At 34.1% G+C, this 21,998-nt stretch overlaps 1 protein-coding gene across 1 annotated transcript in view; it reads left to right on the top strand.

Annotated features, from left to right (window-relative positions):
- The first annotated feature begins 4,847 nt into the window (after positions 1–4,847).
- Positions 4,848–21,998, top strand: part of LOC110999698 (connectin) — a 30,280-nt gene continuing 13,129 nt past the window's right edge. Inside the window, exon 1 of the mRNA XM_022268930.2 lies at positions 4,848–5,048. The gene's annotated coding sequence lies outside the window, so the exon portion shown is untranslated. The remainder of the gene's footprint in view (positions 5,049–21,998) is intronic.

The raw sequence follows: 21,998 nt of genomic DNA, 5'->3' as shown, positions 1-21,998 counted from the left end.
AACACAGGCAAGACGCAGACGAGTTTATCGCTCTAAGCTGTCGCTCAAGGGCTATACTAACATTTGGATTTTTGGCTTTTAATCTTGAACTAAATTAACATGTAAATAACTTAGTATATTTATACTTTTCTAGGTCTAGGTATTGGTCTCAGTGTCATAAGAGAAGCGCTGGACAGAAACCGGTGGAAGCAGATAGTCCGCTCTAGATGCTTCGTTGCTAACGAGGATGCTCAGAAATGAGCTGCCGACCGAGAGAGATAGATATTGGTCTCAGAATTTGGTACTTACCTGTTTTGTAAAATAATGATTGAATCTAAGGTATACCAGTTTCCTAGCGTAATTTTCATTTCTTATACTTGTCTATTGACTCTATCAAATTTATTTATAATATTTAATCATCCTTTTCAAGATGATATTATAACCAAAATAAAGAGATATCAATTGCACCTGTCGAAGTGCTCAAACTATGGAGTGGAGCTTTTTATAGGCTTTTATATTTTAGAACAATAACGCCAATTTGGACAATGCCTCGCTTTTAAAGTTTCGTTTTAAGTTAATATTCGGTATAATGGCAATACTGAGTCCTTTTGTTGATCTAAAAGTCTAATAAACGTCATCTAAAAATCTTTCGTAAAAATAAATGAACCATAGCAAATTCAGATTATCTGATATGTATTTGGAACAGTTTTAGTCAATTTCAATATACTAACGAAGTTTTGATACATAATATATCAACTTACATATGCGAAAATTATATAATTGAGTTTGTCTAATAGCATATTACGTAATTTCTATATATGAAATATGTTAAGAATAATAAAGTAGTTTTATAAATACAATTTTCACAGTGAAAAATAATGTAACAAAGCAAAATAAAATTCAGCTTTAATTTAATAAAAATAATATGACTCAACACAATTCTTTGCTTAGATTGAATTTTATTAAGATTAAATTCTAAATAAGCTTTGTTTTGCTGCACGTAAACGATATACTTTGTCATTAAAAGGATAATATTCTAAACTAATAAACATTACTATATTAACACAGCTATTTACCTAGCGTTTTTAGATTGTTATATCATTTTTATTTATAGATAAATTGGTGAACATACTTCCATCTCGTGTAAAACTTTTAGAAGTAATGAGTATTTTTCTTTTGTTTAACTTTACCACACAGAAAGAAAGTTCGTCGCAGCCTGGAGCCTACAATACGCCTATATTAACTATAAGTAAATATATAATTATCCACAGATTGCCTTCTAATTTGTATTAAGAATAACAAAAAGAATTACTGGAAGTTTATTTAGCCTTCTCACAAAATACATATTATATGCTTCTGACTTTAAAAGTACTTCAGAAGAATATTTTATAAATATCGCATTATCTGAAAAAATCGCTTCATGGAAAGCGATTACCTGTGAATTAAATGAATACATCAATGCCGCTACAATATTTTGTCTGGGCCTCAGATTTCTCCTGACGCATGCCTTCAAATGTTATCCTTCATCGTTCGATCGAATATGCACATAGAAATCCATTGGTGCTCAGCCGGGGATCGAACCTACGACCTCAGGCATTAGACTCGCACGCTAAAGCCCCTAGGCCAACATTGCTCATACCTATATATGTAGGTATGTTTTATTCTATACTACATAGAGAAACAGTAAAAAGATATAATATGTTGGAATATTTGAAGGATTAAACAATCAATTAAAATATCAATTATTTTACCTTGTTATTTACATCACTATAACTTTAGAAAAAACATTACAGTTGGTGGAATGTAAAAATTTCAAAATGTAAAATCATAATCACATTGAAAAATAATTAATATTTAAATTTCTTTTAATTTATAAATTATTAACAGCAAAGTTCGAAAAATCAAAATTATGAATCCACCTAACACTGATTGAGTAAATAAAAATATAATTTAAGCCATTAACTTGATTTTAACATTGATCGAATTATTTTATGAAATCAATATAAATCGCAATCAAAATATATAGAAATAATGTACCAAGGCGCACAAATAATTATTAAAATGCCTTCCAGTTTAAAATAAATAAATTATAAGTAAAAAAATCCACACATATATATATAGGCCATAAATATGTAAACGTAAATAGGTTACAAAACATACAAAAAAATACTTCTACCATTTATTTATATCTGTGTACGAGCGTCTAAGAAATTATTACAATTCATTAGTCACACAATGTGTGTTGTAACATTTATGCACCTACCTGCACTTTTGTAAAAAATATCGTACATATTAAAAAGCCCACCTCATATTTAACGAACCCAATAAATGATGTTACGATATCAAGGTGTCAAATCCGATCGAGATATTTTCCACCTACTACACTTGGGACCCTCACAAATCTGCCACGTTTGAATATTGACCCTTTCTACTTATAAGTCAGTTGACCCGAATTTGGGTGAATTTTCTTTTACACGAACGAATGTTTAATATACGCTACATTATTAACTCATCGCCCTTTGAGATTAGGTCAGGTAGCGAATATATTTACAAATAATATAAGACTGGACTATAATGATATGAATCATAATAGTCGAGTCTTATGTAAAATTCCTGTTAATGTGAGAAAGAATATGCGAAGTTTAGATTGTATCACCGTAATATTTTTGTACCATATTCTTGCAATCAATAAGTATGTAAAATTATTATTAAATTAAACTTATAATGCTGATAAGTCCCGCTCAAGGTCCTATGTATTGATACGTAAATGTCTCTACAAATATAATACTAGGAATACTATCCTAACCAAATATTAGCAAAAGTAAATAAAAAAAAATAATGAAAAAAAAAACAAAATTGTAAATAAATGAATTAATGAACAAATAAATAAAGCAAAACAAGGTCCCTGATAAGCAAATGTCAGGGGTGGGTTCGCAGCTCCAATGAAAAAAAATTGGGTGTGTGTCAGCTCCGACGCACGACTGGAGTTTACTCCTTAAGTACGATTGTCTAAACATACGCAAAAAGAGTTTATCCAACTGAAAATAAGATTAATACCATATGAAAGGGTAAATCAACAAATTAATGAAAATAATATACATATATAAATATATATTTATTCATTTTATATACATTTATTATAACTAATCGGCGAAATATTTTACATTAGACTTTTCACAATAGTCAATTTCAGATGTGCACAAATATTTCATTAGGAATGTTGATAAATTATGTTATTATTATTATCTGACAATTATCATTTATTTTTTTTAATAATCCAACCAAATTAGAAAGTTGCGCACCAAAAAGGTAACGAGGTTATTCATCAGTGTATTTTACCTGTCATATTTTTCTCATACAGGGCGCCTTATATAGGTATATGAAAATCGATTCTTAAGGAGTAAACTCCAAAAAGAAAAGCCACACTAGTAAGGTAATTAACTAATAATCTTGTAAGTAATAAGAAAAATGTGTCACTGAATAGTTAATGAACGTTTATTAAATACTCTATATATAACTAATTTAATTCATCTTTCAAGAAAAGACAAATTTATAAAAGGTCTGCAACGCACTTGCGAGTCTTGCAGTGTAAGTAACAATGTTAAGTAAAAAAAGTATCACATAAAAACAGGTCTTCTTGCTCGTTTGCCAATTATAAAACTTATTCGTAAATAATTGGAATTAATTTTAATTTAGAAAAATAAGTAAATATAAACTACTAAAGGCTGTATTTCTACGAGATGAAGGGTCTTTATTTTAAGAGGCATAAAACGGTAAAAGCCTCTAAAAATGTCTAACGGGGCACGTATAAGCAATATTCGGTAATGTTCTGACAAAATATATTTATTGGGTCACGTATAGACGTTGACTCATAATTGGTGTTTTCGGGAAATTTAAGGGGACAAGTATGAAGACTGGAATGTAAAAAGAGTTTATTATATTTTCATAACTAGCGATAGTAAAACAAACGTGTGAAGAAAAAACTTTTTTACCGGATTGAAGCTATGTATTATTGTAAACTTACAATTATTTAGCATAATTTCAAATTTATCCGACGTTTCGCGTGCTTTACAGCGTGCGTAGATTATTGTACTGTATTTGTACGGTGATTGAAGAAAAAAGGTGTTGAATGTAGCTAGCTTCAATCCGAGCGAATTGCAAGTTTAGCAGTGTGAGTGGGCGCGTCCAATCTCCTACCTCAGGTGAGCCTACTGCCCGTTTGCGTATCGTGTCATAAAAAAAAGTCTTCGAATTTGGATTTCCCAAACATGGTATTTCTATATCTATCCTTCTATTCTATTCTAATTGAGAACTCAGTAACTTTGTTACTAAATGTAATAACGATTTATATTATTAATAAATTGGGCCAAGGCGTCTTTTTCCTCGTAAGCTTCATAAAATAACCTTCAATTTAAGTAATTAATTATTATCTAAAAATTCTTAGAGACATTTTCAGACTCGAGATTACATTTGTTTAATCATGTTTTACTCGAAAATCCCAAAAACATCTAAGAATTATTCATGTACACAAACCATACAGCGATGTAGGTAGGCAATCCAAGTGGTATATTAATTATACTATATTATTTTTTTAGGTTACAAAAAATACTGGAATATTAATTTGTTTACCTAAAAAGTCGATTTTTATCAAATTTCCTCCCACAAAATCAAACTCTAAACTCAAAAAACTGGCTACTAAAATCATTATATATTCACAGACAAGCTCAAATTAAATATTAAACTTATTTAGCAATTCACACACTACGGCATTAAATTTAAATTATACAATTAAATATTAAAGCTACACGCGAGGACCAGCCGTCTAAGGACTTCGTAAAGTTTTGCCTCGGACTTCAGTCGCAGCGATAGCGTCGTAGCTGGCAAACGTGTGATCTACTCTTGTTTTTCTTAGGATTGCGCGCGAAACACTACGACAGCATGTAAATTTTTTATCTGTGCTTATGTGTACTCTATGGTTTATTGGCGCGAAATATCCAAGGAGGTTCATTATGTAAAACTGTTCTGTGAATTTTTTAGAATTCACAGTGACGTGCCCCGATTTTAAATTGGTATGTATGTCTAAAATAATCTAGAAGATAAAGAATATTTTTATCATTTCTTGCTTTGTTCGTAGCCAACAAATTTGATGGTTTAATTTAAAATAATTCTAATGTTGATTATAAAAAAATTATGTATATTTTTTTTACGTATACGCATTTAAGTAATGGAAATGAACAAATCGTGACTTGATTTTGATAACTTTGAATTCTGTTTAGAAAGCTAAAAACACTATTTTTCGTAGTAGATTTATTTATATTCCATTTATCACTTCCATATAAAAAAGTATTTGGTATACCCTATTGTTACATCGTAAATAAAACGTTAAATCTTTGTAAATTTTTAACATGGCTAATATAAAACAATCATTGCAAACACTACTTCATTGACACATCGACATTTATCTTTCACAATTCAGTAGACAACTGTATATTTAATCGCCTTTAATTATGGAGGTTATAGTCTGCCGTCATGAAATTTCGAATATAGAACACTAGGAGACTTCTGGTATATATTTTTTTAATGGCAATGCTTTTACTTTATGCCCGCTCCTAGTATATTAATTTGTTTATAACCTTTAAAAATTACGTAATTTATTCAGAGTTGCCCACTTGAAGCGTAGATAAAATATCAGAGTTTCCAATTTAATAAGCCGAGGTATAAATATTAAAGGCCGCACAAAATTTACGAGACAAGTTAAGTAAAAAGTTTAATATCTCTTTTGATAGTAAAAAATTCACCCCTCGAGCAGCTTCAGGGATGTATCGGGAAAAGTTTTTATTGACGATACTTACCTAACCGCAATCTTAAAGTTTTTTTTTGTGTTAAAATTAAGAATCACTTTTAAAACCGTAACAGATTTTGTTTTATGTTTTAATGTTGGAAATTATCTTATGATAAAAGTAGTATTTTTATATTTATTGTCTTTTATTAACATAACTTTTGCACATTTAAAGAAAATACTTTTTTAACGGATAGAAGAGAAATATTGTATTATCTAGATTTTAAAATCTCAACACAAACAATCCGCGAAAATGGAGGACACCGTGAGCAATTTCTGCAGAAACTCTACACCTTTTAGTTGATACCAACTCCGGAAAAATTAATGCATATAATACAACATTTTCTACAGCTGTGATACTTTTTTGACATTCAACACCTTTTGTCTTCAGTCACCATGACCACGCACGCTGTAAAGCACGCGAAACGTCTGATAATTTTAAAATTATGTTTAAATAATTATTTTAAGTTTACAATAATACATAACTTCAATCTGTTAAAAAAGTGATTTCTTTAAATTTTTATATTTTGTAAATAATTATTAATTTAGCCTCCCGATGATTTCCCGTACTGGCATAAACATTTTGTTTCGTAACTTTAGCTGTGAACCGAACCACGTAGGGTTGAGCCCATAACCGATTTCAAAATTGCTTTTCTCTACATGACTAAAGTTGAAGACAAGCCTTATCAAAAGTTACATCAATCAATGGAAATAATTAGCCGCAAATTCTCAAGTTTGTAACTCCAGTGGTTTAGCGTCTACAATAATGAATCAAAACAAGAATTTTAACTTAACACATTTTTTTTAATATTTAAGATGGAAGAAACTACCTATAAAAGTAAGACCGTATTTAAGTCATTTGTATTTTTCCTTATTATGTAATCTTATTTATGTAAATAAAATGATTTTTTTTACTGAAGACATAAAAGACTCATTACTGTAATTATGTAAAATGATGATGTCTCATACTAATAATGGCAATGGCAATGGCATTGGCAGCAGTATAATTTATAGTTTATACAAATTGATCTAAGTATATACGTATACAAACCTTATTTTTTTATGACCTAGAAATCCCACACGTTACATGTAAATTGGTGACCATTATAGGATATTAATCGATACCAATGCGGCGTTGACCGTCCAGGAGACTTTGATAGTTCAATTTCATCACAGTTAACACACACATACGATTCTACGAATTTGCTTAAAAAAAGGCTGTATTTGTTCAACTACTTTTATTTTGAGCTGAGCTCCTTCCTGTCATGTAATTCCCTATTTACATTTAACATTTATTATACAATGTGAATTTTTATTGTTTGCTATATGCAGCAGAAATGATTACATTTTATGTTATGAATAGGGCATCAAATTTAGTAGTCTAATAAAATTTTAAAAGACATTTAAACTCGTAATTCAATAAATCTTAAAATATAAATAGTACATTGGCGCGTATACATTCATCAAAGTTGTAAAAGCTTCGATTAAGCTCTCCATTAATAATGTGTTAGCGCCCATTGTAAATCAAAATGAGCGTTTTAAAGTTTACATATTGTATATTATAAACCCGTAGATTAAATTAAATTATTAAGTACCTTAATACAATGCGTGTAATTATACATCACTGCGTTTTAAGAGAAATGAAATTAAAGTGATTTTATGATAGCGAGATTTTTATTTCACCTTATTTATACACACCACAAGTTTTACTCTTTTATCAATACAAAATAATGGTATATTTTAATAACAATGTGTCAAACTTTAATTGAAATTTATTTTAATTACATGAAGCCTTTCTAATTATCCATTAAATGCTCCACCATAGTGCACTATGGTCACGCAACTAAAACTTGTGTCATAAAACACACCTTTAATTATATTTTTGAGTAAGCCACATTTTACGTCCACAAACTTCCACCCCAATGGTTTCACCCCATTTAATCAAATATCAACCATAATAAGCATGCACTTTGACACGCTATCTTAAATTTAAATGTCATTTAATTAAATTAAATAGTGATACGAATAATAAGGTTGCAAGCCACAATGTTAGTGTATAGTACCGGTGAAAATATGAAATTCAATTTTTATTTAGATGAGTAGAACTTACAGTACTTTTTTTCTATCAATACATATTTTAACCAATTTGTTTACAAAGGAGTATCACTTTGATTTGTGATATTAATGGAATATTTGAATGCAATGGAGCTATTAGAGCTCGTAAATATACGTTTATGTATGTATGTTTGTCGCGTATACATGTGTCTAACAAGATACAGTTCAAAAATGTCACAAATATCAGTTCCGTACTTATTATATACAATGTAATCTGTTTTATATTTTTAACATATCTTAATTACGTTTATTTAATATCAGTTCATGTCGTAAGTATAAAGTGTATAAAACATTAATACTTTGTGCAAGTGTGAAATGAAATAGTAGGATTAACACAAAATATATTAGTATTACATCCGGACACAAATATAGTGTCAAAACATTATAAAACAATACTGTTAATGAATAAGTTTAAGATACTCACTATTATTGTAACGAATTAAGTCAACATAATACTTATCAGCCATAGTTATTGCATAGGCTAGATTGTAATTCTTGCATGTTGCACTATTTTGTGTGAACTCTATAGTAGGAAAGAATTGGCTTATTCTAGACATTTTGACGTTAATATTTGGATCTAGTACTAATAGTAAATTATATTCAAAACTGTGGTTGAAAAGAGATTCAGAGCAATTAAAATTAGGTTATAAATATTGTTTGTTCTCTTGAGGTTATCAAGAAGCGACAGTCAATGATTAAGTAGTAACGCAAAATACTAATATGTTTATTTATTTACACTAAAATGTATTGGGTATTTTAGAAGATGGAATACGTAGCTCTCCAACAAAATACTTTTTCTTTATTTTCACTAAGTTATATAAAAGTTGTGTAGTACTTATCGAATTAAGAGAATTAGATTTGTATTTCTATACATATATATAGATTTTATAGATTTATACTAACTAACATACATTTATTATGAGCATTTTTGCAACGACATTTGTGCCTGTGCTTAGTAATTTAATGGCATGTGTGATTTCTAATTTGGACTTTGGACGTATTACGTCATCAACAGATTGTTATGGGTTTATACTACCAAAGCTATTATATGTGGTAATGTTAGCACACAAAACAGATTGTAATTGTATGATTCTATATGTATAGTTGGACATCTAATTGAGGGCTGTACCCAAAGCAAAAAAAGAACAAATAGCTGCACAATAAAATAAAACTAAACCCAAATAATAATTAAAGAAATCCTCCCTTTCACAAAGTTATAACAAAAATTAAAAAAAATCACACAGCGACAATTAATTAATAAAAAGCGTCCAATATACGGCAATCACCGACCGTGTCTGACGTTTTTTTCCTTAACTTTTATATGATTCAATCGATATAAACGCCTTCCTTAAATTAAAGTTAGGACCTGGATGACCGAGCTTAGCTTATTATATATAGCGGTATTTTTTTATATATCGTGTTTTTTAAAATTTTATTTAAGTACGAATTACATACTAATAAAATTATGAAATATAAATATAATTATCGAATAAAGATAATTATATTCATATTTAATTATTTATTTGACTGACATCTTTAAACGAGCAATTCTATGTTTAAGTTGATAAAACACAAATAAAATGACATTTTCTAGAAACCGATACGGAGGGTATACTAAATTTCATGAAAATCGTTGGAGCCGATTCCGAGATTCCAATTATATATAAGAATTGCTCGTTTAGAGATATAAGATAAGATAAAATTAAAATCATTAATATAAGTGAGCAAATAATTCATAGAAGTCATTACTTCAATCGTTTACATTCCCATAATGCACACCGTTGAAAAAACTTAACAACCGTACACTAAGTTTTATGAGTGAAAATCACAGTCGCGGAAAGTGTATTAAAAAGCCTTTATGCCTTGTAAAAGTCATTACGATCCAAATCAAAGTACATGAATAATATATATGCTAAATTCATATCAATTACCATTCATATATCCACGAACTAGTCATTTGGGAAGTTAATCAATTATTTGTTGACACCTTACAAGAAGTTGCCTTTCACGTTATTGAATGTTCTGTAATTGTATGTATATCGGTATGGTATGCAATGCTCTATTGGACTTAAGAAAGGTTGAGGATTCTGGAAAGAGTTCGGTTGGTAATTAAGCAGCCAAACCTTCAGCCTCGTGTTGACCCAGAAAAAGAAGTCAAAGAGCAAAAAGCTATCCATGGTAGGTTGGATCGGTGTATGTAGATAGACCTTTGTATGAAAATATGAAAATGACAGTTTAACTGTGCCAATATCCTATCTAAAGATTTTAACTTACAGCAGTTTAAAAAAAATTAAAAAGCTATTTGTTATGCTTTAACCATAGGCATTTTAATATTATTTGTACGGTTTTATTTAGTTTATTTGGTTTATATTGATAATCGAATTTGATTATAAAGAGCGAAGAAATTGCACTCTATCCATCTCCAAAAATGGATTGTCTTCGTAGATTTTAGTTATTGGGTTGCAGGTAGGAGAACGATCGACTATCACAGTGTGATGCAATTTTTTCCAGTAAATAATTTACTTAAATTGTTTTCAATCTAAGATTGTGGATTACTTATTGGGTTCGGGAGTAAGTGGTATAAAAAATACCCTAATACGTTAAAAATACATTTATATTGTTATTTTTATGCAAGTCTATCCTAACAATTATTTAGCCAGAATTGAATTCACAATGCAGAATAAATATTCTATTGTTAGCTAAATTGCATTTGAATGACACCGTCACTTCGGTGCACACTTTACACTTATCTCAGAAAGGAATGGATTAAAATATACGAAGTACTCGTATATAGAAGGCGAGATACTTTTGTACTGCTGTAATTTGACAGTATTAATTATGAAATGTTTCTTTTATAGATCAAGGGCAAATTGAAACGTATCGGCACTTATAAAAACTCTGTAACCTTCTATATCACAATTTTGATGTTAGTAAAATGAACAACATAGTAATCAGGCCTAAAACAAAGATTTTCGCAGGTTTTGTAATGCTCATCATGGAAGGGAGATCAATTGAATTAGATACGGTTTAAACGTTTAACTCTGGAAAAAACTGATTTAATATTTTTTAACTGCCTTCTTTACCTGACACACGCCGTCGACTTTTCGCAGAAAGCCCACATTTTTATTTTATTTTTCATGTATCCTTTTTTAGTTTAGTTTTGCCTATTTGACATTTTGTATTTGAACTTCTTGCTTACCTTATCGAATTTAATACATTTTTTCACAACGGTTGTCTGAAAGTGATCACTCGAAAGCGATAAGGCCGCCAGTTGCCTTCTTTTTCATTTAATTATGTTCAATTTTTATTATCGCGAGCCCTCTGGCATTGAGAGTGTCCATGGGCGGCAGTATCACTTAACATCAGGTGAGCCTCCTGCCCGTTTGCCCCCGGTTCTATAAAAAAAATGTTAATACAACGAAATGTCAATACTTAAATAAAAATAAATATTTAAATATAATACTATTGATGCTGAGATTTGTCGTCAAGGTATGATAGGCGGACGCTCATAAAACGAAAAACTAATATGCACTCACAATAATGTATTTTATATTTTGAAACAACAATAAATTTAATGACAATTAAAACGAGTCATGCAGCGTACAAAGCATGCAAGCTGCAATGTTAGTTTTAAACAACAATTTAATCATTCTAAAATTGTCATAATTAAAAGTGATTCAGTCCGGCTAAAGCTTCATTTAAACGTTTTAACTCCACTTTCAATAAAAGCAACTTGTTTGCAAAATCACCACACAGACGGATTTTCTTCAATTATCGCTAATTTATCTCTTTATTTATGTGTTTTTTTTATAGAATATGGTGCTTGCTTTATGTGCTGGTTTTAATTCTATTTATCTCATTTTTTATAAATATAATTATATTATACTAAGTTCAGCTTCAAATTACGATCAGTTTTAGAAGACATGGCATAATCTGAACTCTCTTAAAGAATCTTTGGAGCAAGTAGTGGCGAAATTTCCCCTGGAAACCGTGCGTAAATCCATAGTTTCATCGCCAAACAGATTTAAGGCCTGTAGAAAAGCCAAAGGTGGCTGTTTCGAAAAGAATATGTTTTATTTGTTGCTAAGACATATAATAAATATGTAGGTCTAGGTATCTTAATAATATTACATTACTAGATTAAACAAAATTGAAATTTTATGTTTAACAGCAGATCCAGACTATATACTTATTATGTTACACATTATCCTATGGTATAACATTTAATATAATCTTAGTAAGATATATGTATCAAATTAAAAAAACATAAAACCAATACAAATTCAACAATGCAATACAACTTTAACAATACATTCAACATTCTAAAGCTATTTTCACTTAAAAGCGATCTATAAATCATGGTTTGTATGTATACAGGTTACAAAGCTATTATTCGCTTAATAAATGACTTTCATAGCACTCAGGGCATTGAAAGTTCTGTCTTGTAAATTAATTCTAGTTAGGCGACAGGTAAGGCTAATCACCAGCTCGCCTGACTGCTACTTGATTAAAATTCCATTTAAAATTGTTTTTCTTAGTAATACATATATGTATAAATGAATCCCTATTTTACTTGGTCACGGCATCACGCCTGAACGGCTGGACCGATTTCGCTCCAATATTTAAAAAATTGCGCGAAAAATTGGAAAATTTAAGAATAAATAAAAAACGTGTGGCACTCAGGGACTGCCGCGGCAAAGCTACACATTATTTATTTAGTTTTTATTTATGCAGTATTTTTTTTCAATGTATATTAAATCAATCTACCACTCTATCAGACTATGTCACTGATCTCGTCAGAGAGATGTGAATACGCAGTATGCGTTATGTCCCGCTCTAACGCGTATTGGCCGCACTTATATTTCGTCATCGTGTGTTAGGTTTTTTTTCGTTACGGAATTTCTTGATTCGATCGCCGCGCTCAAAGCCCGCGATAATATCTATCTCAAAAGCTTAATAACCACCATATTAATCCTGAATTTAGTCACGATAGCAAACCTGATCCCATGTCGGAACACCAACAAAGCTATTTATATACGCGCCAGAAAACCAAACAAAGAATGTTGTTTATCAACAAGCATTACAATAATAAACACTTTTTTTTGAAATATGTGTTTAGTTAATTATACCAATTCAAATTCAATTCATAGTTAAGACAGGGCAATGTCTGTCGGGTCCGCTAGTGATTAGTAAAACTGTTCCGCAAAGAATTGTGACTTAGAGGTTATGTAAATAGACGATGATATTCATTAATATATAAACTAAATGCTCCATAGATTCCGAGACTGGAAAATCGCCGTATAAAACATTCATTGCGGTCTTGGTATTTTTCTTCTATTTTATTTTATGCTTACTATATTTCTATTTTTATCATTAGAATTACGGTACTCACATCTAAAGAAATTCATTTGTATCAAATGAATCATTGTAGAGTAGGATGTTGAGTCTCTTATCTTAATTAATAATAACCTGTGAAAGAGGTTATTTCACCAGTGCAATCAGTCAACCCCCTTCCTAGTGGGAGTGCCATGCTGTTGCTTTCGGGCTTCAGCCAAATGGGCAGGCACGACCGGGGCAGTACCACTGTCTCACAGAAAACCGGCGTGAAGTGATGCAATAGGTTTATCTTATTGTACTCGCGTTTCGTTCGGTGAGTGAGATTCCCGGAGCCCATCCCCCCCCCCTTCCCCAGAGTATGACGGTGCAGTTTAAAGAAAGATTACCCCAGGGGGGTACCACACGTGGAGAATCCCCCTCTGGGCGTCCATCATCGGAACAATCAGTATCCGGTGGTGGATGCACAGGCTGCCCTTCGTATTCTGGGGTGGGCAAAAACTGCGCTCTAAACAAAACATCCAGTTCTAGTTTTAGGTTTCGATCTCGGGGCAAACGGAAGAATTCGCCGAAGGCAACCCCTTCCACGCTCACAGTGGACTTTACCAATGTTAGGGGGCTCAATTCAAACCTAAGCGCGGTTCACTTTCACCTTGAATCTGCGAAGCCGGCCTTATTCTTCCTCACTGAGACTCAGATATCCTCCCCGGCTGATACTTCTTACCTCTCCTACCCGGGGTACAAATTGGAACATTCATTTGTGCCGCGGGCGGGAGTTTGCGTGTACGTCAGAGAGGATATCTGTTCTCGTCGCCTTGGGACGCTTGAAGGAAGGGACCTATCTAACCTCTGGCTCCGCATAGACTGCGATGACCATCCGCGATTCTATGCATGCCTGTATAGGTCCCATAGCGGAAATGACGAAACTGACCGACTCATCGAGCACATCCAAATGGCTACAGATTCCCTGCTTGAAAGGGTTCCTACCGCCGAAATCGTGATACTTGGCGATTTTAACGCCCACCATGCCGATTGGCTGGGTTCTGAAACCACCGATCACGCGGGAAGATCCTTTCACGACTTTGCTTTAGCCTACGACCTGACACAAATGGTCCCTGCGATTACGCGAATACCAGATGTGGACGGTCATAAACCCTCTTTGTTGGACCTTCTGCTGACTTCGCATCCGGAGAACTATCAAGTCTCCGTTGACCCGCCATTGGGTTCATCGGATCATTGTGTGGTCCGGAGTACTGTGCCATCTACGCGCCCTTCGCGGTCGCGCTTTTTGGGTTTTCGCCGTATTTGGCACTACAAGTCAGCAGATTGGGACGGGATGCGGTCTTTCTTTGCGTCCTACCCTTGGGGGCCTATTTGCTTTTCGTCTGAAGCTCCAGATTCCGTCGCTGCCTCTGTCGCCGAAGTGGTTCTGCAGGGAATGGAACTCTTTATTCCTTTTTCTGCGGTGCCGATCGGTGGCAAGTCTCAGCCCTGGTTTAAGCGTTCTTGCAAGACAGCCTCGCGTCGAAAGCGAGAATGCTTTAAGGCATGGGCAGAAGCGGCGAAATCTCGTGATGCTAATACCAGCGAACTCAAAAAAGCATATAACTCAGCCTCCAGGTCCTTCAAACGGGAAATCACTAAAGCAAAGTCAGAGCACATTGCCAGATTTGGCGAGAGATTGGCCCAACTCCCTTCGGGGACTCGAGCCTTCTGGTCTCTAGCCAAAGCTGTCCAAGGGAATTTTTGTCAGCCCTCCATTCCACCATTGCATAGGGAGGATGACTCGCTGGCCCACACTGCGAAGGAGAAGGCCGACCTTTTAGGCTGTCTCTTCGCGTCCAACTCGACTTTGGATGACCGAGGGAGATCACCACTGAGCATTTCACGGTGTGATTCTTCGATGCCGGAAGTTACATTCCGGCAACGCGCTGTCCGTAAAGCATTATCTTCCTTGGACATACATAAGTCGAGCGGGCCGGATGGTATTCCTCCAATTGTGCTGCGTACTTGTGCTCCTGAGTTGGCTCCGGTCTTAACGCGCCTTTTCCGGTACCTGTACTCGCTTGGCACTGTCCCGGAGTGCTGGAAGATCGCATCGATACATCCGATCCCTAAAAAAGGCGATCGCTCCGATCCGTCCAACTATCGCCCAATAGCGATAACCTCCTTGTTCTCCAAAATAATGGAATCCATTATTAATTGCCAGCTCCTGGAGTATCTGGAGGGCCACCAGCTGATAAGTGACTCTCAGTACGGCTTTCGTCGTGGTCGTTCGGCTGGTGACCTTCTTGTATACCTTACGCATAGATGGGCGGAGGCAATTGAGTCCAAGGGGGAGGCTCTAGCGGTTAGTTTGGACATAGCGAAAGCCTTCGATCGGGTGTGGCACAGAGCACTGCTCTCGAAGCTTCCAGCCTATGGGCTTCCCGAGAAATTATGCGATTGGATCTCCAGCTTTCTGGCCGATCGGAGCATCAAGGTCGTCATCGACGGAGCATGTTCCGACCTTAAACCCGTGAACGCTGGGGTCCCACAAGGCTGTGTTTTATCCCCGACCCTGTTTCTTCTGCATATCAATGATATGTTGCAACTTAGCAACATTCACTGCTATGCGGATGACAGCACTGGGGACACTCTTTACACTGGCCGGGCAAGTATTTCTCGGGCAGATGTCGATGAGTACCGGAACAAACTTGTGTCTGAAGTAGAAACCCTACTACGTGGAGTCTCTGACTGGGGCAGACTAAACCTAGTCCAATTTAACCCCAAAAAGACACAAGTTTGCGCGTTTTCCGCTAAAAAAACACCCTTTGTCGCTACTCCTCTTTTCGAAAACACTCTCCTTAAAGCCACAGCCAGCATTGGAATACTTGGCGTTGACATATCGAACGACGTTCAGTTTCGCGGTCACTTGGAGGGAAAGGCAAAATTAGCCTCCAAAAAGCTCGGTGTGCTCAGCAGGGCGAGACGGTACTTCACTCCGGGCCACCGCTTGCAACTATATAAAGCGCAAATTCGGCCCCACATGGAGTACTGTTCCCAACTTTGGGCGGGTGCTCCCCAGTACCAGCTTCTTCCACTTGACCGTATTCAACGAAGAGCGGTTCGAATCGTTGACGACCAAAATCTCTCCAAGCGGCTTGATCCTTTGGCGTTGCGTAGAGATGTGGGGTCTCTCTGCATCTTCTACCGCATTTACCATGGAGAGTGTTCAGAGGAGTTGTTCGGATTAATACCTGCAGCTGAGTTTCATCATCGGACGTCGAGGCAGAATACGAAATTCCACCCGTATCACCTCGACGTCCGCCGTTCCACAACTGCGCGTTTTTCCAGGCAGTTTTTGCCGCGCACCACCACTCTGTGGAACCAGCTGCCAACTGAAGTATTTCCGAACCAATTCGACTTAGGGTCCTTCAAGAAAAGAGCGTACCAATTCTTAAAAGGCCGGCAACGCACTCGCGAGCCCTCTGGCATTGAGGGTGTCCATGGGCGGCGGTATCACTTAACATCAGGTGAGCCTCCTGCCCGTTTGCCCCCTGTTCTATAAAAAAAAAAAAAAATTATTAAAGTAAAATATTTTTAACGAGCTGGTCACCACTAATGACCATCTAGTGAGAAGGAGATTAAGAGAGAGATCGAGAGAGAGAGAGATTTTGGTTATTACCGTAGGTATACAAAAAAATATGCATTTTACTTTGCTGCCGTATTTTTGTCGTTTATATAGTTTGTTTTTATTTTTTTTAACTTTTACCTATTGTATGTAAAGATTCTAACTTTAGGCATTTTATTAGCGGAAAACGCGCAAACCTGTGTCTTCTTGGGGTTAAATTGGACTAGGTTTAGTCTATCCCAATCAGAGATTCCACTCCATTATTTTGGAGAACAAAGAGGTTATAGTTACAATACAACATTACAATACTGCGAGGTTATGCTGGCAAGAGGTATTTTTTTTATTTAATTTGTTGTTTTCTTGTGTAAAACAAGAGTTTGTCATCTTCAGTTATTTTGTATAATAGTAAGCCGCCTAAATATAACCCCATATTTTTATGAAGCAAATAAACAAAGGATTACCAAGTAATATTAAAAGCCTACGCTTGATTAGGTAGAAATCTTGATTTATTAGTTGTATATTTCGGTCAGGTAAATAAATATCATATAAAAAGATTCAATCTCCTTACCTCTGAATAGGTTTATCTTTGAATTTCAAACTAATTTTCGTACGGACGATTTGTAAGGCTTTGTTCTTTTAGAAGTTATTAACTTCAAAAAGATCTATTGACAATTTATTTTAATCAAATTCTATGTAAAATTGTTCAGCTGTCACACATAAAAATATTAAACCTCCTTTTAATTTACCAAAATGAAGACCACTTCGACCACTTAATGAATGAATGATTAAAACAATTCGTACCATTTGTCGTTCTTAGAAAGAAATCAATAGTTTTAAAACGTTTACCTATTGTCATCGACTTACAAGCGTGAAGTTCGCACGCTTCCCATTCGAATTTATATCGTGTTTTCAAATTGCGGCTACAAATTTTAGCCGGCAATTATAGTATAGATTCACAAATTATAGCAATTTTGCGTACCCGGAGAGACGATGAAATTCCGAATTCAAACCGCTTATTCATCGAAATCGTTAAATCGACACATCAATTTATCACAACCACCAAATACAATTCGCAATACGTTTACTAATGAAGCTATTGTACCAAACGTTTTTACACAGCAATTAACTTCGAATCTCAATGTGGTCTGTGTAATCACTCGGTACTTCACTTGTACTGCTTGACACTTGATTTGGTGGGAGCTATTAGCGTATCGATGTAGTCGATTCTAGTTCGAGTGCTCTTGACTGGATTAGGACCGTTATTGATTTTGATAATTGTACCTTAAAAATAGCTGCATGAGTGTTTAGATATTAACAGAGCAGTTGGCCTGGTAGCTTTAGCGTGCGACTCTCAACCCTAAGGTCGTAGGTTCGATTCCCAAGCGCCGATGGACTGAAACTCAAACTCAAAATATCTTTTTTCATATAGGTAAACAAGTACACTTATGATATTCAGAAAAGAAGTTAAATTAATTATCAAGAGCGTAGAGCGGGCTTGCTAGTAAAAGAACTGGTAAGAAACTTTCCGCCACTCTTTTTAAATTTTTTGCATGGTGAAATAGGAGCACGCACTTACATTCTCGTGGGAACAACACGCAAATACATAGTCGAAATAACTAACATCACCGCATACACGACATTAAGGGTAGCGTAGGTACAGAAATCTGTATATTAACTAGCTATATGTATGACATCGGTCAGTATTAATTACCAACTCCATTTGGTTACCCCAGCACCTATATTGTGGCTGATGTATAATTATCCTCAACTTGGCATTTAAATATAGTGACGAGGCAAGAAAAATTCAACTTTGACATAATTCGTATGTAATTAATACTACTTTGTGAGGCGGAATATTTTATGTAACATTCTAAATTTACATCAAATTAATTAAAATTTGTTTTAGTTTTGAACATTAAATACAAGAAGTATTACTTATATCGATGTTTATACTACTACTAACGACAGTTATGTTAAGTTTAGAGTGATGTAAATAGGAGGTTATTGACGTAAGCCTAACTATTAAGGATTTAGGATGAGCTTACATTAAATTTTTTATTCTTAAAAGGCAACGCACTTGCAGAGTGTCCATGGGCGGCGGTATCACTTAACATCAGGTGAGTCTCCTGCCCGTTTGCCCCAGTTCTATAAAAAAAATTCCATCAGAAATAAGTGACATAACTACTAAACCAGTCAAATAGAAAATTTTTAAACACAAAAGGCCCTTAGAAAATAACTTTAACATTGTGGTTCCCAATTATCGTCTATTTTGAAAATCATTATACGTAAATAAATAAATAAATAAAAAAGTCTTTATTCATTTTAAGTAGGTACATCTTTATTTTCTTAGTGTAAGATTTGGGAACCCTTTTAAGTAAATATACCTGTGTTAGGGTTCCCAGCTCTTCCATAACAAACTTTACCAATTAGTTTTTTTTTTCTTTTTTTTTAACCGTTATCATCACACCTGAGTGTGTGCATGAGTAAGTGTGTGGGTGCGAATGTCTGAGAGAGTGAATGAGTAAAGTGTATTTATATCGTGGGTCTCAAAAGTAGCTCTAACACTGCATAAGGCGTGATCATAAGCCAGTCTTTTATTAGGGTTTTTAGGTTGTAGGCGGTGAGAGGGTAGATGTTAAGCAGCCTATTTAATTAGAAACATACGTAACATTTTATCTTTAAAGTCTTAAGGCAAAACATAAAATTGCTTTCAAAACTCAATTGCGTCTAATGCAATCTTTAATCTTATAACACAAAAACCTTTTCCATATTATGAATATTGAATAAAACTTAATATTGAATGTTAAAAAGCTCACCGTTTCCATTTCAACCGTAAAGATAACGCCTGTCTAAATAAATATTGTGCAAAAGTTAAACTATATACGCGACGTATCGTCCACTGTTTTTATTGTGCTGCCAGTAGATGGGACAGTGCTGTTTGTGGAAAATGTTTTATGTATAAAATCTTCTTCAACGTTTATTTATCACACTACAACATTAATTACCCAGTACAATATGATACAAAAATTTGCGTTTCTTTGTTGCATGAGCAAGTAGGTAGGTTTTGGATCGCGTACGTTAGTTCACGTAATCATTTTTTTGAAGTGAAACTTCTTTACGCACGCTTGACTTGGGGAGTAAGCTGGCGAACGCGTTACGAAAAGTGTGATCGGGATAGGCGAACGGAAGTTGAGTGGGGATAAATATTAATTTAAATAAAATTATTAATATTTCAGTCAGTAGTTGAATTGGTAAACCAATAAAAACTGGAAAATAAATTTAAATATTTGTAGAAAATTAGTATATGTACATACATGTATATATTATACACACACACACACATATATATGTACATACAGATGGAGCGAAAGAAGTTTCACTTCAGTCGTGACGTCATAAGCACACTCGTTTTTTTTCATTATGTTATGAATGTCTTCATGTAGAATTTGTAATTTACTTCGCAGAATAGAGGTCTTATTTACATCGACGATATTTATTCCTACTACGTTTCAGTAAGTAGTCGTTACGATTTTCTTCATCTAGTTTTTCATTTCATCCCCCGCTCAAAGTTCAAATAAAATAGATCTAATAATACACAGTCAGTATACACTATGAACCCCATGAAAGTTAAAAAATATATTTAATGAGAACTTAAGGATTTTTAGCTGAGTTCCACATCGGACGTCGATGGATAATACGAAATTCCACCCGTATAACTTCGACGTCTGCCGTTCCACCATGGAGCGTTTTTCAAGGTAGTTTTTGCCACGCCCACGAACCAGCTGTTGCTGCACTCGCGAGCCCTATTGAAGGAGAGCCTCCTACCCCTTTTGACCCTGTTCTATAAAATAATACACTTCAAAATCGATGAATGCTTCTTAAACATCGTGCATGTTCTTCAATTTCCAAACTCATTAAGACAACAATGTTAACGAAAAAGATACTCTCACTCAGACTATTATTATACGTGTAACATATAACGTATACATTAACATTCGAAAACACAAAATAAATTCTAGAAATCAAACTGAAGTAACGTTTAAATATTTCGTTTACCGAAGATACAAAGGAAAATGTAAATTCCCTTGTGAATAAACTGAATAGTTTTATCTCGAATAATATCTCTTTCCCTTAACATCGTGACGATATTTGCCGAAAATATGACATAGGATACCATCAGTCAGTGGAGATGACACTTTAATAATCGTTTAGAAAATTTCCGATTATATTATACAAATACTAGTGACCCGCTCCGGCTTCGCACGGGTGCAATGCTGATACTAAATACACCACAGAAAATCTGTGAACGTTTTATATAAAAATATGGGTTATCCATAAGAGATAGACATATACCATCACGGACTTTTCTGTAGACCTTTTCAATGTGTACAATACTTAGTACATTATTTTGATAAAACTCGTAGGGTTCAGCCTGCGTTTGCAATGTAAGCGGAAAAAAATGTTATTTATAAATTATTTTTACTCCTTATTACGTCCATAGACGACATATTAAACTAACTGGTTTTTCGCCCACATTCATCGCGTAATATGGGCCTCTTGGTACCGCTATTAGAAGACTCTTCATTCGACTTCAAAGGTATTGAAGTAGTCCAATATGCCGATTGATATAGCAATATTACTTATGTACTACGTCATTTAAATAAAGCAATAAATTGATTCTATACCTTTTCCAATTTATTGATACTCTATTCCAGTATTCTCGGATATGCTGAGTTCATATTATGTTATTTAAAATACCATCAGACAGTGACACACAAAAATGCCATCGTATGGTGTGTACATTAATTAACGTTAATATTTTTAATATAATTAGTTTCTAAAAACTAATTATATGACCATTTTCTATCATCGCATCTGGTATGTAGCATATTGACGGGCTTAAGCCAATGATGGTATATTAGTATGTAGTATGGCTTCATGATTTCATCTGCAAACATTTCCTCACAGTCTAGCAACGTATTAAACGTGTTTTTTAAGTTTTTTGTGAGAGAGATTTTTAGTAGGCTTAAAATGTTAATGCTCCGATGTCATTGATTTGGACGGTTGCTGTGGTGGAAATATTGGATGGACATTAAAGATTATACGCTATTTTTTGTT

Source organism: Pieris rapae, chromosome 19, assembly GCF_905147795.1.
Source record: "Pieris rapae chromosome 19, ilPieRapa1.1, whole genome shotgun sequence".
NCBI classification, from domain to species: Eukaryota; Metazoa; Arthropoda; class Insecta; order Lepidoptera; family Pieridae; genus Pieris; species Pieris rapae.
Note: the sequence above shows the minus strand (reverse complement) of the source record. Positions and strands in the feature narration are given on the sequence as shown.